The sequence below is a fragment of the Salvelinus fontinalis genome, chromosome 11, assembly GCF_029448725.1.
Source record: "Salvelinus fontinalis isolate EN_2023a chromosome 11, ASM2944872v1, whole genome shotgun sequence".
Lineage (NCBI taxonomy): Eukaryota > Metazoa > Chordata > Actinopteri > Salmoniformes > Salmonidae > Salvelinus > Salvelinus fontinalis.
The window spans coordinates 42,312,182-42,326,561 of NC_074675.1; the positions used below are offsets into that span (position 1 = coordinate 42,312,182).

The following is a 14,380-nucleotide window of genomic DNA, read 5'->3' on the forward strand; positions in this document are numbered from 1 at the left end:
TAGAAATAAATTTCTCCCTGCTCTGCTGACGAGTTCTTTGCTCCACTCATAAAGGAGTAAAAGGCCTAGTGCACTCATTTGGTGGAGAATTTTATTTTTGTATTAATTCATGTTTAAATTGTGATTTATCAGGGGGTGCTGCAGCATCCTCAGCACCCCTACTTCCCACGGCTATGGCTGTAACATAGAGACATGGCCATGTGGGAAACTAACGCTAACCCTATAAAAGGCTGTGTATCAATTAAACTTTAGAAAAGTATCTCGCTGATATGAAAGGTCCTTGTGCTTCCAAAACGGTACCGCAAACAATGAGTGTGTTAATGTTCAGCCCGAGCGTTGCGGTTCTTAACAAAACTAGCCCTCTACAGAAGATGCCATCATCAAATGACGTATGTGTAATGAAATGGAACAGAGGACTAGAATGTAGCTCTGCATGATAATTAGGCACAGTCAAAAAAGTGATTGTCCTGTGTTTCATATACACTCGCAGGCCAGTTTATTAGGAACACCCATCTAGTACCGGGTCGGACCCCCTTTATCTCCAGAACAGCCTGAATTATTTGGGGCATGGATTCAAAAAGACAGAAACGTTCCACGGGGTTGTTGGTCCATGCTGATGCGATGGCATCACGCAATTGCTGCAGATTGGAAGGCGGTACACCACCGCCACCAGCCTGTACTGTTGACACCAGGCAGAATTGGTCCATGGACTCATGCTGTTTACGCCAAATCCTGAATCTGCCATCAGCATGACGCAACAGGAACCGGGATTCGTCGGAGTAGGCAATGTTTTCCACTGCTCAACAGTCCGGTGTTGGAGATCGCGTACCCACGGGAGCTGCTTCTTCTTGTTGTTAGCTGATAGGAGTGGAACCCGGTGTGGGCATCTGCTGCAATAGCCCTGCAATAGCCCATCCGTGACAAGGATCGACGAGTTGTGCGTTCAGATATGCTGTTCTGCGGCAATATTTGTGGCCCGCCTGTTGGCAAGAATTGTGCAAGCTATTCTCCTTCGACCTTTCTCATCAACAAGCTGTTTTCCCCCACAGGACAGCCGCTGACTGGATGTTTTTTGTTTGTCGCACCATTCTCTGGAAACCCTAGACACTGTTGTTCATGAAAAGCCCAAGAAGGCAGCTGTTTTTGAGATCCTAGACCCGGTGTGCCTGACACCAACGATCAAGCGACTTTGAGCGTGGTTTAGGTCACTCATTTTGCCCATGCTAACGTTCAACCGAACATAACTGGATGCCTGTCTGCCTGCTTTATATAGCAAGCCACGTCCATGTGACTCACGCTCTGTAGAAGCGATACATTTTTATTAACGGGGTGGTGTACCTAAAACTGTTCAGTGAGAGTATATTTCCACACCGAGGTTGGAATAATACTGTGACATTTTGAAAATGATAATGCCCTTTTAGTGTAAGAGCTGTTTGAAAAGACAGACTCAAATGTCTGCCTGTTTTGGTGGGATGGAGTTTTGGTCTGCCTGGTGAAATCAAATGAGTTAATAGACCAATAAGGAAGAGTTCGAAACCGCTCTGTCAATTTCTGCTAATTTTCCATTTTCCCCTCAGAGGGACTATTGAGCAGTGACAGACCTCCCAAAATTCTTGCTTGAGAAATTGCTATTTCCTAAAAAAGCAAGTTGTGTTTTTTTGACCATTTTAATTGAAAACAATCATAGTAATTGTTACCCAGAAATAATTGGAGATTGGAGATTAAAAAACTGCTGCATTGGACATTTTTGGGGCTGCAGGTAGTCTAGAAGAGCGTTGGGCCAGTAACAAAAAGGTCTCTGGTTCGGGTAGCCGACCCGAGTTGACAAGGTCGGGAAAAAAAAAAAAAAAAAAAACATCTGTCGATGTGCGCTTGAGCAAGGCACTTAACCCTAATTTGCTCGAGGGGCCGATAATATTATGGCTGACCCTGTAAAAACAACACATTTCACTGCATCTTTCAGGTGTATGTGAGAATAACACCAGGCCACGGCTGCATGGACAATATAACCTGCCAAATTCAATAGGTTGCAATTACACAAGTATTTTGGCCTATTAGTAGGAGATTGTTAACAATATAACATGATTGACCAGGCACAAAAATATGGCATAGCCTATGGGAAATGGGTTTGGGAGCCTTTCAATAAGTAAACTTTTATGAATTGCTGTCAGTGTCAAACGACTATGTGACAGACTAGTCTTCGTTCGTGTGTCGCAAGAGCAATGAGGAAATATGATGTCAAGCCAGGCCCTTCCACAATTTTTAGGATATATATATATAAATAACATGAAGGCTACTTTTTATTTCATGCAGTCATAAGCACTACTAATACCACACTAATAGTTTGACGTTTTTGTTTCGTTCATGAATAGGCCAATGACACATATATGATAGGCTAACAAATCGGAAGTTAATCAGCGATTTCATACGTTTCGACTGAGTTTACCTGTAATGCAGGTACATTTACGCCTCATGAGCGTTGATGCTGGAAATTGTAGAGAGAAAATAACAAACAACCCAATCTAAACCAAAAGAACACAACACTCACCGTTTTAATGAAATACCAATATATCCCAAGGTAGGGAATCTGCAGCTCTTCCAAATGTGTTTGAATTCTTGAAATTGAAACAGCTAGGAGTTTCGGGAGGAAATTGACGACGCCTATGATACTGTCCCAACAGTCGTTGCGGTAAAAAAAAAAAAAAAAAAAAAAAGAGAGATATATATATACAGAGGGCTCGTTAAAAATTAAACCACATAACTAAAAGCACGTGTTACAACTTTGCTGTTATCGTTGTTACGGACTCTTTCTTCCTGTATAATTCCAGTTTTTGACACCATCCGTCCCATTCACTTGCTGTAGGCTATTCCGGTTTTTAGAGTCGTCTGTTTCTTGCAGTTGTTGATGCGCAGATGGAGTGAGCAATGATCGACTTCGGCACCTGAAATACTGGATTAGTGATGTTTTCAGAGCTGCGAGGTCAAACTCCGCCTCTTGAGCGGCACTGTATTTACTGCAGCCCTCTGTAGCCTACTGAACTACGTTCGCACAGGCAGCAACCACGACTCTCCGCGAGCGAAGGGAGGAGTTTCACTGCACTTTCATGTGAACTTTCCACCATCAACCACTCAGGTAGAATGCAGTTTGAGAATATTTTGGCGGCAACTGTTTGCAGGTGTGGAACGAGTCGAACTTGGCATACCGGTTGGCTATGCATTTTTATATAGTTTGTCCAGGTTAATAGCCTGCGATGTTTCGGCTACATACAGCCTTCCAACGCAAGCAATGTGGCGACAATTAGGCCTAAAACAATGCTTGAGGACAACAAGGGCGAAATTGTGGTGTAGCCTAGATATTGGTGGGACGAGTCCAAAGAACAGTAGATGGATGTTGTTGTTTTTTTAACTTTTTTTTTTTTTTTTACATTTGAAAATCATTTCCTGTAATTCTACACAGTTTGACATGACTTATCTCTTGAGGGGTATATGGAGAGGTATTTTTGAAACTGTAAGTGGAAGGATGTCTTCATCATCATTAAGACTGAGTTGTATTATAATTTCCTGGTTGCTCTAATTGTTCACCAAATTTCAGTGTATGTGTCAAAACAAGCAAATATAGTGTAGATAATCATTGTACCATCTAAACCGCTGTGTAATATATTTTCCAAAGGAATAACCTCAACCAAAAATATTGTATTTTCAGCTGTTTGAAGCTGGTGTACAAAACTGGAAAGTAAATGACACAAAAAAACAAACTTAAGAACGGAAGCATAGAAAAACACATATATAGAACAGACCTACATCTTCTAAGACTTGCTTTCAAAAAGAATGACAGATCTATAACTAACATTACTATGTGAATTTGGTCAGGTCGTCCAAAAAGTTACAAATTGCAGCTTTAAGAAGACGCAAAATATGAAGACTGAGTTTTATTATAGTTTGAGTTCCCCTACCTTATGCCCAGTCCAAATTTTAAAAAAAATATATACTGTATAATAATAATTGAGTGTGAACATACAGTACCATGGTCAGACTTACACTTGTGTCGTTGAATGTTGATCCCGACTCAGGAATCTGAATCTACGCTGCGGGAATCTACGCTGCGGGGGCGGCAGCGTAGCCTAGTGGTTAGAGCGTTGGACTAGTAACCGGAAGGTTGCAAGTTCAAATCCCCGAGCTGACAAGGTACAAATCTGTCGTTCTGCCCCTGAGTGTGAACATACAGTACCATGGTCAGACTTACACTTGTGTCGTTGAATGTTGATCCCGACTCAGGAATCTGAATCTACGCTGCGGAATCTACGCTGCGGAATCTACGCTGCGGGGGCGGCAGCGTAGCCTAGTGGTTAGAGCGTTGGACTAGTAACCGGAAGGTTGCAAGTTCAAATCCCCGAGCTGACAAGGTACAAATCTGTCGTTCTGCCCCTGAACAGGCAGTTAACCCACTGTTCCTAGGCCGTCATTGAAAATAAGAATTTGTTCTTAACTGACTTGCCTAGTTAAATAAAGGTTAAAAAAAAAAAATTTTAAAAATCTGTCTCCCGACTGTATAAACTCGATGGAGCAGCCAAAATATTATTCTTGCCAACATTTGGTTCCATGGGGTACCTACCTCCATGGGGCACCTACCTCCAGGGGTCCCCCAAACCCCCCAAAAACTAACAATAATAATATTTCTGGGGTAAAACAGATTGTTTTTGGAAAACGGCTAACTTCCTGCATTTCAAAAAAAAAAAATTGATGATGCTCAGAGAAAAATGTGGTGTTTTATTGCTCATCTCATTCTACTCTTTTAAAACAAATGTTCTGCAATTCTACACATTTTGCCATTGTTTATGGCATGTTCATATCATATCTGAAATGATTGTGGGGGACAAAACCACCTGTTCTGAATATTAGGGGGGGGGGGACATGACCCCCGCCTCCTCCCAATCATTTGTGTCAATTTTACCTGTGCTTGTAGATTATGAAGAACTGAAATCATTACCTCAATTCTGTTGCAAAATGTTTCTTAAATGTAAGCAAATTAAACTAGGCGGGACCTAGCTGAATTTGTCCAATAGAAACTCTCTCTTTCGTTGCAAAATGCTAATGTTTGGACAAATGATTACACCCCAGTTGTAGGGCCTACAAAAATGTGATGTAAGAATCCTGTTATCCAAACACCATCTGCCCAATCCTGTTATATAAAGAAAGCAATACAATTATTTTAAAAAATTCAAAAAACAAAAAAATCAGTAGTGTAGAATGCAAATATTGTGCATTCTATTATTGTATTATATTCTTTAGTATAGGCTACTTTGCTCCACTTTTGTATTTTATAGTTGTAACCTACACGTATGTGTCTATGTCTGTAATTTGTTTATGGTGTGTCTACGTCTGTAAGTCGTTACGTCTCATATTTGACTGGCACATTGTTGCTGTATTGGTTGGAACAGGTCTCCCTTAGAATCTCTTTCATCTCAGTGAGTTTCCTGGATAGGTAAAGGTTACATAAATACAAATAACAGTTCTGGGTCACACCATGCATATGTGATTTGTCTCTCTTGCTCTCTCTCACTCATTTCCTTCATGGTAATAGAAAATGTAACTCATTAACCCCTAGTGCCTGGAGAAAGAGTGGTTTAACAAGGTCACATGATACCAGAGGCAAAATGTGATGTAATTTCAAGCTTTAGAAACAACTTTTACAGTTAATTATTTGAGTTGTTGAACACATTCAGTACCAGTCAAAAGTTTGGACACATCGACTCATTCCAGGGTTTGTATTTATTTGTACTATTTTCTACATTGTAAAATAGTAGTGAAGACATCAAAACGTTTAAATAACACATATGGAATCAAGTAGTAACCAAGAAAGTGTTAATCAAATCAAAATAAATTCTTCAAAATAGCCACCCTTTGCCTTGATGACAGCTTTGCACACTTTTGGCATTCTCTCAACCAGCTTCATGAGGTAGTTTCCTGGAATGCATTTCAATTAACAGGTGTGCCTTGTTAAAAATTACTTTGGAATTTATGTCCTTCTTAATGCGTTTGAGCCAATCAGTTGTGTTGTGACAAGGTATGGTTGGTATACAGAAGATAGCCCTATTTGGTAAAAGACCAAGTAAATATTATGACAAGAACAGCTGAAATAAGCAAAGAGAAACAACAGTCCATCATTACTTTCAGACACGATTGTCAGTCAATCCAGAACATTTCAAGAACTTTGAAAGTTTCTTCAAGTGCAGTCGCAAAAACCATCAAGCACTATGATGAAACTGGCTCTCATGAGGACCCCCCACAGAAATGGAAGACCCAGAGTTAAATCTGCTGCAGAGTATAAGTTCATGTCCTTTGGCCTGACGAGTCCAAATTTGCAATCTGCATGTGTGGTTCCCACCGTGAAGCTTGGAGGAGGAGGTGTGGGGGTGCTTTGCTGGTGACACTGTCAGTAATTTATTTAAAATTCAAGGCACACTTAACCAGCATGGCTACCACAGCATTCTGCAGCGATACGCCATCCCCATCTGATTTGCGCTTAGTGGGACTGTCATTTATTTTTCAACAGGACAATGACCCAAAACACACCTCCAGGCTGTGTAAGGGATATTTGATGAAGGAGGAGAGTGATGGAGTACTGCATCAGATGACCTGGCCTCCACAATCACCCAACCTCAACCCAATTGAGATGGTTTGGGATGAGTTGGACCGAAGAGTGAAGGAAAAGCAGCCAACAATTGCTCAGCATACTCCTTCAAGACTGTTGGAAAAGTAGTCCTCAAGAAGCTGGTTGAGAGAATGCGAAGACTGTGCAAAGCTGTCATCAAGGGTGGAGAATCTCAAATCTAAAATATGTTTTGATTTGTTTAACACTTTTTTTGGATACTACATGATTCCATATGTGTTATTTAATAGTTTTGATGTCTTCACTACCTCAAAGGGAAACCCAGACGCGAGCTGCAAATTGACGCGAGCCTACCAGACGAGCTAAATGCCTTTTATGCTGGCTTCGAGGCAAGCAACACTAACGCATGCACGAGAGCACCAGCTGTTCTGGATGACTGTGTGATAACGCTCTCGGTAGCCGACATGAACAAAACCTTTAAACAGGTCAACATTCACAAAGCCGCTGGGCTAGACGGATTACCAGGACGTGTACTCAAAAGCATGCAAGGACCAACTGTCAAGTGTCTTCACTAACATTTTCAACCTCTCCCTGACTGAGTCTGTAATACCTACATGTTTCAAGCAGACCACCATAGTCCCTGTGCCCAATGAAGTGAAGGTAACCTGCCTAAATGGTTACCGCCCCGTGGCACTCACTTCGGTAGCCATGAAGTCCTTTGAAAGGCAGGTCATGGCTCACATCAACAGCATCCTCCCAGACACCCTAGACCCACTCCAATTACCTACTGTGAAGCATGGGGGTGGACACATCATGCTTTGGGGCTGTTTTTCTGAAAAGGGACCAGGACGACTGATCCGTGTAAAGGAAAGAATGAATTGGGCCATGTATCGTGAGATTTTGAGTGAAAACCTCCTTCCATCAGCAAGGGCATTGAAGATGAAACGTGGCTGGGTCTTTCAGCATGACAATAATCCCAAACACACCGCCCGGGCAATGAAGGAGTGGCTTCGTAAGAAGCATTTCAAGGTCCTGGAGTGGCCTAGCCAGTCTCCAGATCTCAACCCCATAGAAAATCTTTGGAGGGAGTTGAAAGTCCGTGTTGCCCAGCAACAGCCCCAAAACATCACTGCTCTAGAGGAGATCTGCATGGAGGAATGGGCCAAAATACCAGCAACAGTGTGTGAAAACCTTGTGAAAGACTTACAGAAAACGTTTGACCTCTGTCATTGCCAACAAAGGGTATATAACAAAGTATTGAGATAAACTTTTGTTATTGACCAAATACTTATTTTCCAACATAATTTGCAAATAAATTCATTAAAAATCCTACAATGTGATTTTCTGGGGAAAAAATCTCATTTTGTCTGTCATAGTTGAAGTGTACCTATGTTGAAAATTACAGGCCTCTCTCATCTTTTTAAGTGGGAGAACTTGCACAATTGGTGGCTGACTAAATACTTTTTTGCCCCATTGTAGCTTTGTTATTCTTATTGTGTTACTTTTTATTATTACTTTTTATTTTAGCCTACTTGGTAAATACACTGCTCAAAAAAATAAAGGGAACACTTAAACAACACAATGTAACTCCAAGTCAATCACACTTCTATGAAATCAAACTGTCCACTTAGGAAGCAACACTGATTTACAATAAATTTCACATGCTGTTGTGCAAATGGAATAGACAAAAGGTGGAAATTATAGGCAATTAGCAAGACACCCCCAAAAAAGGAGTGATTCTGCAGGTGGTGACCACAGAGCACTTCTCAGTTCCTATGCTTCCTGGCTGATGTTTTGGTCACTTTTGAATGCTGGCGGTGCTCTCACTCTAGTGGTAGCATGAGACAGAGTCTACAACCCACACAAGTGGCTCAGGTAGTGCTGTTCATCCAGGATGGCACATCAATGCGAGCTGTGGCAAAAAGGTTTGCTGTGTCTGTCAGCGTAGTGTCCAGAGCATGGAGGCGCTACCAGGAGACAGGCCAGTACATCAGGAGACGTGGAGGAGGCCGTAGGAGGGCAACAACCCAGCAGCAGGACCGCTACCTCCGCCTTTGTGCAAGGAGGTGCACTGCCAGAGCCCTGCAAAATGACCTCCAGCAGGCCACAAATGTGCATGTGTCAGCATATGGTCTCACAAGGGGTCTGAGGATCTCATCTCGGTACCTAATGGCAGTCAGGCTACCTCTGGGGAGCACATGGAGGGCTGTGCGGCCCCACAAAGAAATGCCACCACACACCATGACTGACCCACCGCCAAACCGGTCATGCTGTAGGATGTTGCAGGCTGCAGAACATTCTCCACGGCGTCTCCAGACTCTGTCACGTCTGTCACATGTGCTCATGTGCTCAGTGTGAACCTGCTTTCATCTGTGAAGAGCACAGGGCGCCAGTGGCGAATTTGCCAATCTTGGTGTTCTCTGGCAAATGCCAAACGTCCTGCACGGTGCTGGGCTGTAAGCACAACCCCCACCTGTGGACGTCGGGCCCTCATACCACCCTCATGGAGTCTGTTTCTGACCGTTTGAGCAGACACATGCACATTTGTGGCCTGCTGGAGGTCATTTTGCAGGGCTCTGGCAGTGCACCTCCTTGCACAAAGGCGGAGGTAGCGGTCCTGCTGCTGGGTTGTTGCCCTCCTACGGCCTCCTCCACGTCTCCTGATGTACTGGCCTGTCTCCTGGTAGTGCCTCCATGCTCTGGACACTACGCTGACAGACACAGCAAACGTTTTTGCCACAGCTCGCATTGATGTGCCATCCTGGATGAACTGCAGTACCTGAGCCACTTGTGTGGGTTGTAGACTCCATCTCATGCTACCACTAGAGTGAGAGCACCGCCAGCATTCAAAAGTGACCAAAACATCAGCCAGGAAGCATAGGAACTGAGAAGTGGTCCGTGGTCACCACCTGCAGAATCACTCCTTTTTTGGGGGTGTCTTGCTAATTGCCTATAATTTCCACCTTTTGTCTATTCCATTTGCACAACAGCATGTGAAATTTATTGTCAATCAGTGTTGCTTCCTAAGTGGACAGTTTGATTTCACAGAAGTGTGATTGACTTGGAGTTACATTGTGTTGTTTAAGTGTTCCCTTTATTTTTTTGAGCAGTGTATTTTTCTTTTTCTTGAACTGCACTGCTGGTTAAGGGCTTGTAAGTAAGCATTTCACGGTAAACTCTACACTTGTTGTATTTGTCGCATGTGGCGAATAAAGTTTGATTTGATTTCACTATTATTCTAATATGTCGATTTTTTTATTAAATTTAATTAGTAACTTTTGACTGGTACTGTATATTGCATGCTTTTCACTCAAACACAGTTTTGTTTGGTTGTGGCTTTATTTTGACATCTTATGGGTCAGGAAAAATGAATAATGGGACTCTTTTTATAAACAGACACAGACTTGCAAAGGTCATCTAACCGCAACTTTTCAACCATCTGTTTCTTATTAATTCCCAGATTTGAAAGCGCTTTGAAAGGCATTGTATTTTGATTGACAGTGTCTTTAGAGTGCAATCCTCTTTTATCATCTTGAAGATCCTGAAGTAGTGAGCTGAATTTGGGAAAAAGTTTAAAGTGATGAAATGTAATTTCTGCTGCTTTGGGCTCCGGTTCATTTGGCTGCCTACCCAGACTCCTTGCTCCGGCCGAACGCTATGCTACGCCACGCCCAAGTACGTTAGTTTCTTCTCTGCAATGAGTCTGGATCCGAGTACCTTCCAGACAATTTTTAGAACGCCAACATATTCTAACGGTTCTGATTGGTTCCACAAACCGATGGGTTGGGCCAGAACCTGAACACACGTGGGTCAAGCAGCGTTTTGAAAATGTATCATTGGCTTTGATACTCGGATTGGTTAGAGATTATCCAATCGCTGATGACTTTGTTTTGTACAACACCCCTCATTTTAATGTCGCCACAAACGGCTTCAATAATGGCCGCCACAGACTGAAGTATGTAGCATACATAGAGCAGCAGAAGAATTTAGTTTGATTCGCCAGGCAACCAGTCCTATTGATCAGCTTTAATGCAGTGTAGATCTCACACTTGATGCAATCGGTTGTACAACCCAATATGGGCTAATCATTTTCAGGCGGGCCAAAGGTCTCGTGGAGCTTGCACTGAATAAACATTGGATTTTAAACAAAGCTGTCCAATGGCAAAGAGTGGTAGTGGAAATCCGATGCGACAATCAAATGTGTGGTGAAAGGGGGTCACAGTATGGCCCAGGCTTTCCCCAGGAAGTACTTGAAAGCGTAATAGAGGAGACAAAGCCTTTTCCCTCGACAAACGTTTCCCTGGGGGACACATAGTGCTTCCTCTCAGGCAAGTTTAGGAGTGTGTTAATCATTTTAAGTGATGTGAGCTAAGAGCCTACGCCACTGAGCCCTTATCAACATTTACCAATTCAAAACCATGCAGTGGACGCTGGCTTGTTACAGTAAGGAAGAGGACATTATCCCCTCACTGGGTGGGGAATTCTTCGACGGGAATTAAGAAGTCAGCGCTTGAAATAAAGTTTGTGTACTTCAACAACAAACACTGAAGTGCAATTACACTAGAAACATGATAACATACCAGTCCCTCCCAAGAGGCTAGGAATGTTTCTGTGCTTAGAGGAAAGAATGAACAAAAAACTGTTTTTGACATCAGTGGGGTGGTTTTGCACACATACTAAGCTGACTTTATTTTTGACGCTCTCTTCCCAACATTAGCCATCCTCACCTTGCTTTGAAGTGATGCCACTGAATATTTATGCATACAGATGGATCGGGCTTCGGCTATTTCCTTTCCAAGTTGAGTAACACATTGCAAAAGTTGGTTTGTGACCTTGGGGATAGCTTGCGTATCAGCAGTTGAATCCACAGATTTGTGCCACATCAGCATCGCTCTGCAACACTGAGTCTGTCCGAATATTACTGTATAGTTGCAGCATGTGCATGGACAGGTTATTGCCCGGTTTAGACCTAATGTAACTGCCTCCCAGGAATCAACGGCTCATTGGTCTCTCATTGTCCAGCTCTGGGTCATTGGCATTGCAGACAGCACAATGCCCAAACTGTAAACCAAACTTGTCCTTCCAGCAGCATTACGCTTAGCACTTCTCTTGTTCAGAGGTAATGGAGACTGTATATTAGAGCAGTGGTTCCCAAACTGTGGGGCGCGAGGGGTAGGCAGGCAAAATTCTCTCCACCAACAAGAGGGGTGTGAACAGTTTGTTTCATAAACAATGCTTGTGCCCATAGAAATAGACGTGGCGCATACGCGCGCATGCACGCAGGGCGGGGCGTGGGATTTTCCCAATGCTGGAAGGGGGGGCCCTGAGTGAAAACTTTTGGGAACCCCTGTCTTAGAGGACCGTGGCAACAACTTAAAATAAATGGATGTTTAGGTGTCTCTGAATAGCTAGAACGATACTCATTATAAACCATATTTCTTAACAATGACTATGGGCATAAAACTGCCATGGAAAACAAATCTGAACTAATTTAAACAAATTCCCTGCAGAAAGGAGTACATTTAATTGGCATTTAAATACTTTTCAAGTTTGTTATGCTCAGAATCAGTGAGGTTGAGAAGTTGCTCTATCCACACACAAAGGGTTGCAAAATTCCAGTAACTTTCCAAAAATTCCCAAGTTTACCAGAAATCGTGGTTGTAGGATTCCTGATTTCCTGATTCCAGTAATCTTCCAACTGAAACTTCTGGAAACCTAGGAATTTTTTTAGAAAATTACTGGAATTTTTCAACCCACAACCCGCCCTCTATGCAAAGTATAGATTTCAGAATTAGAGACCAAACAGTTCTTGAACACATCTAACAGTATAGCAAACCACTGATCATCAACACTACCCTACCTCGACTGGGTTGTGAAGGGCATTTTAATTAAAGATTAATTACATAGACTTTGCCAGCTGTGCAAGGAGACACTGACTGCACATAAACGGCCCGCTGAGGATTTCTGCCTCTGCTTGCCCTGACTTTTCACCTTGAGAAAAGCCCCCAGTGAACAGCTAGTGATTAGCTGAACACAGTGCCTTGCCCAAAGGCTCAAATGACAAACCCATGTCCTCTGGCGTACCACCAACCCAAGCCATTTTCCCTCAATTCCCAACACTGCAGATAAAAGCAATAAGCTGCGTTCAATTTGGAGTTGACATCTCTCAAATCCAAATGTTATGTTTTCATTCACTTAGTTTGGCTATTGATGTTTCTCTCACCAGCTAGCAATTTAGGTTGGCATCCCCCATGACTCACTGTGCCTACCAAACATATTGACCAATCCCCTAGGTGGAGAGAAATCAGCTCATGTTTATTTTTGATTTTGTTGGTGACATTGATTGGGTCACCAGGCGGCTTAATGCCGTTTCACCCCAAATGCAGCTAGCCATTTGAAGGACAGCAGGGATCTTTTCAGCATCACTGTCTGGTTTTTCAATCCATACTTGTTTCTATTATTGGCAATGGGCAGACGCTGTTTGAAAATGGGGACAACCGCTAGCGTTCAAAAACAAGGCCACATTGTCGGGCTTGCTCTTTCACAGAACTGTTCGTACTTATGTGAAGCACACTTTCTTGTATAAAAAATATATATATATATATATATATATATATATTTATATTTATATATATATATATATTTGTCTTGCTAAAATGTATTTTATAACATAAGGAAGTAAAATGTAATCTCCAAAATCTGTTTTCACCCACTCTGGGTAGTGGGTGGACTGGATACCCTAGATTATAATCCCTGGATAAATATAGGCCTAGAACAAATTGTTAGCACCCATGGCCCCCATTGTGGAAACAAACCGTGTCTAATCTCCCTCTTATGTAACTAGGGGTATTCACATTTTATATAGCGGCTCGTTAGTGGTAATTCAATAGTAGCACAACCCGTAGTGATTTAGACAGAACATCATTTTCAAGTGTTTTGTTTTGGACATTAGTGGGTACATGGTGAATAAGAAGGGCGTAACAGGGTCCTGTCATTAATTAGTTTGTAATCATGACTGATATCGACCAAACAGCTAATGGTTTATGGATGGTTTCTTGGTGAATGGGTAGAGCTAGTTAACCAGGTTGACACACACACATATGTGTGTGTATATATATACATACATACATACATACATACATACATACATACATACATACATACATACATACATACATACATATACTAAACACAAATATAAACGCAACAACTTAAGAGTTTACTGAGTTAAAATGCAATTGTGTTCGTTGTCTGTACCTTATGCCTGCTTATACCATGAACCCACCGCCACTATGGGGCACTCTGTTCACAACGTTGACATCAGTAAACTGCTCGCCGTTGGACGTACTGCCAAATTCTCTAAAACGATGTCAGAGGCAGCTGATGGTAGAGAAATTAACATTAAATTATCTGGCAACTGCTCTAGTGGACATTCCTGCAGTCAGCATACCAATTTTACCCTTCACTTGAACTTTCATCTCCAACATCTTCATCTGCCCTTTTTCTTTTTTTCGCCTGCTCTCTCATCGATGAGTAGGCTTGCACCGCTGCCGTGAGTTGCTAACTGCTGCAGTTAGGGGAAAAAGGGCAATTGACCATGTTACATTAAATTTGGCGCACACGGCCAAGTGGTGACTGTGTTCTATTTTGCTGCTGTGTTTGCAGTATCCATGGCAGCCTGGGCCCCAGCACTCGCAGTGGAAGTGATGCTATCGCCTCGGTACTGTCGGTTAAGGAAACAAACGGCCTCCACCATCAGGGATAGGAGAC

General features: G+C 42.5%; 1 protein-coding gene across 2 annotated transcripts in view; it reads right to left on the minus strand.

Annotated features, from left to right (window-relative positions):
• The window catches only part of LOC129865737 (inactive ubiquitin carboxyl-terminal hydrolase 53-like), a 61,711-nt gene extending 58,673 nt beyond the window's left edge, over positions 1-3,038 (minus strand). For both annotated transcript variants that reach the window (XM_055938723.1, XM_055938722.1), the window contains exon 1: positions 2,549-3,038. The gene's annotated coding sequence lies outside the window, so the exon portion shown is untranslated. The remainder of the gene's footprint in view (positions 1-2,548) is intronic.
• Positions 3,039-14,380: the final 11,342 nt, after the last annotated feature.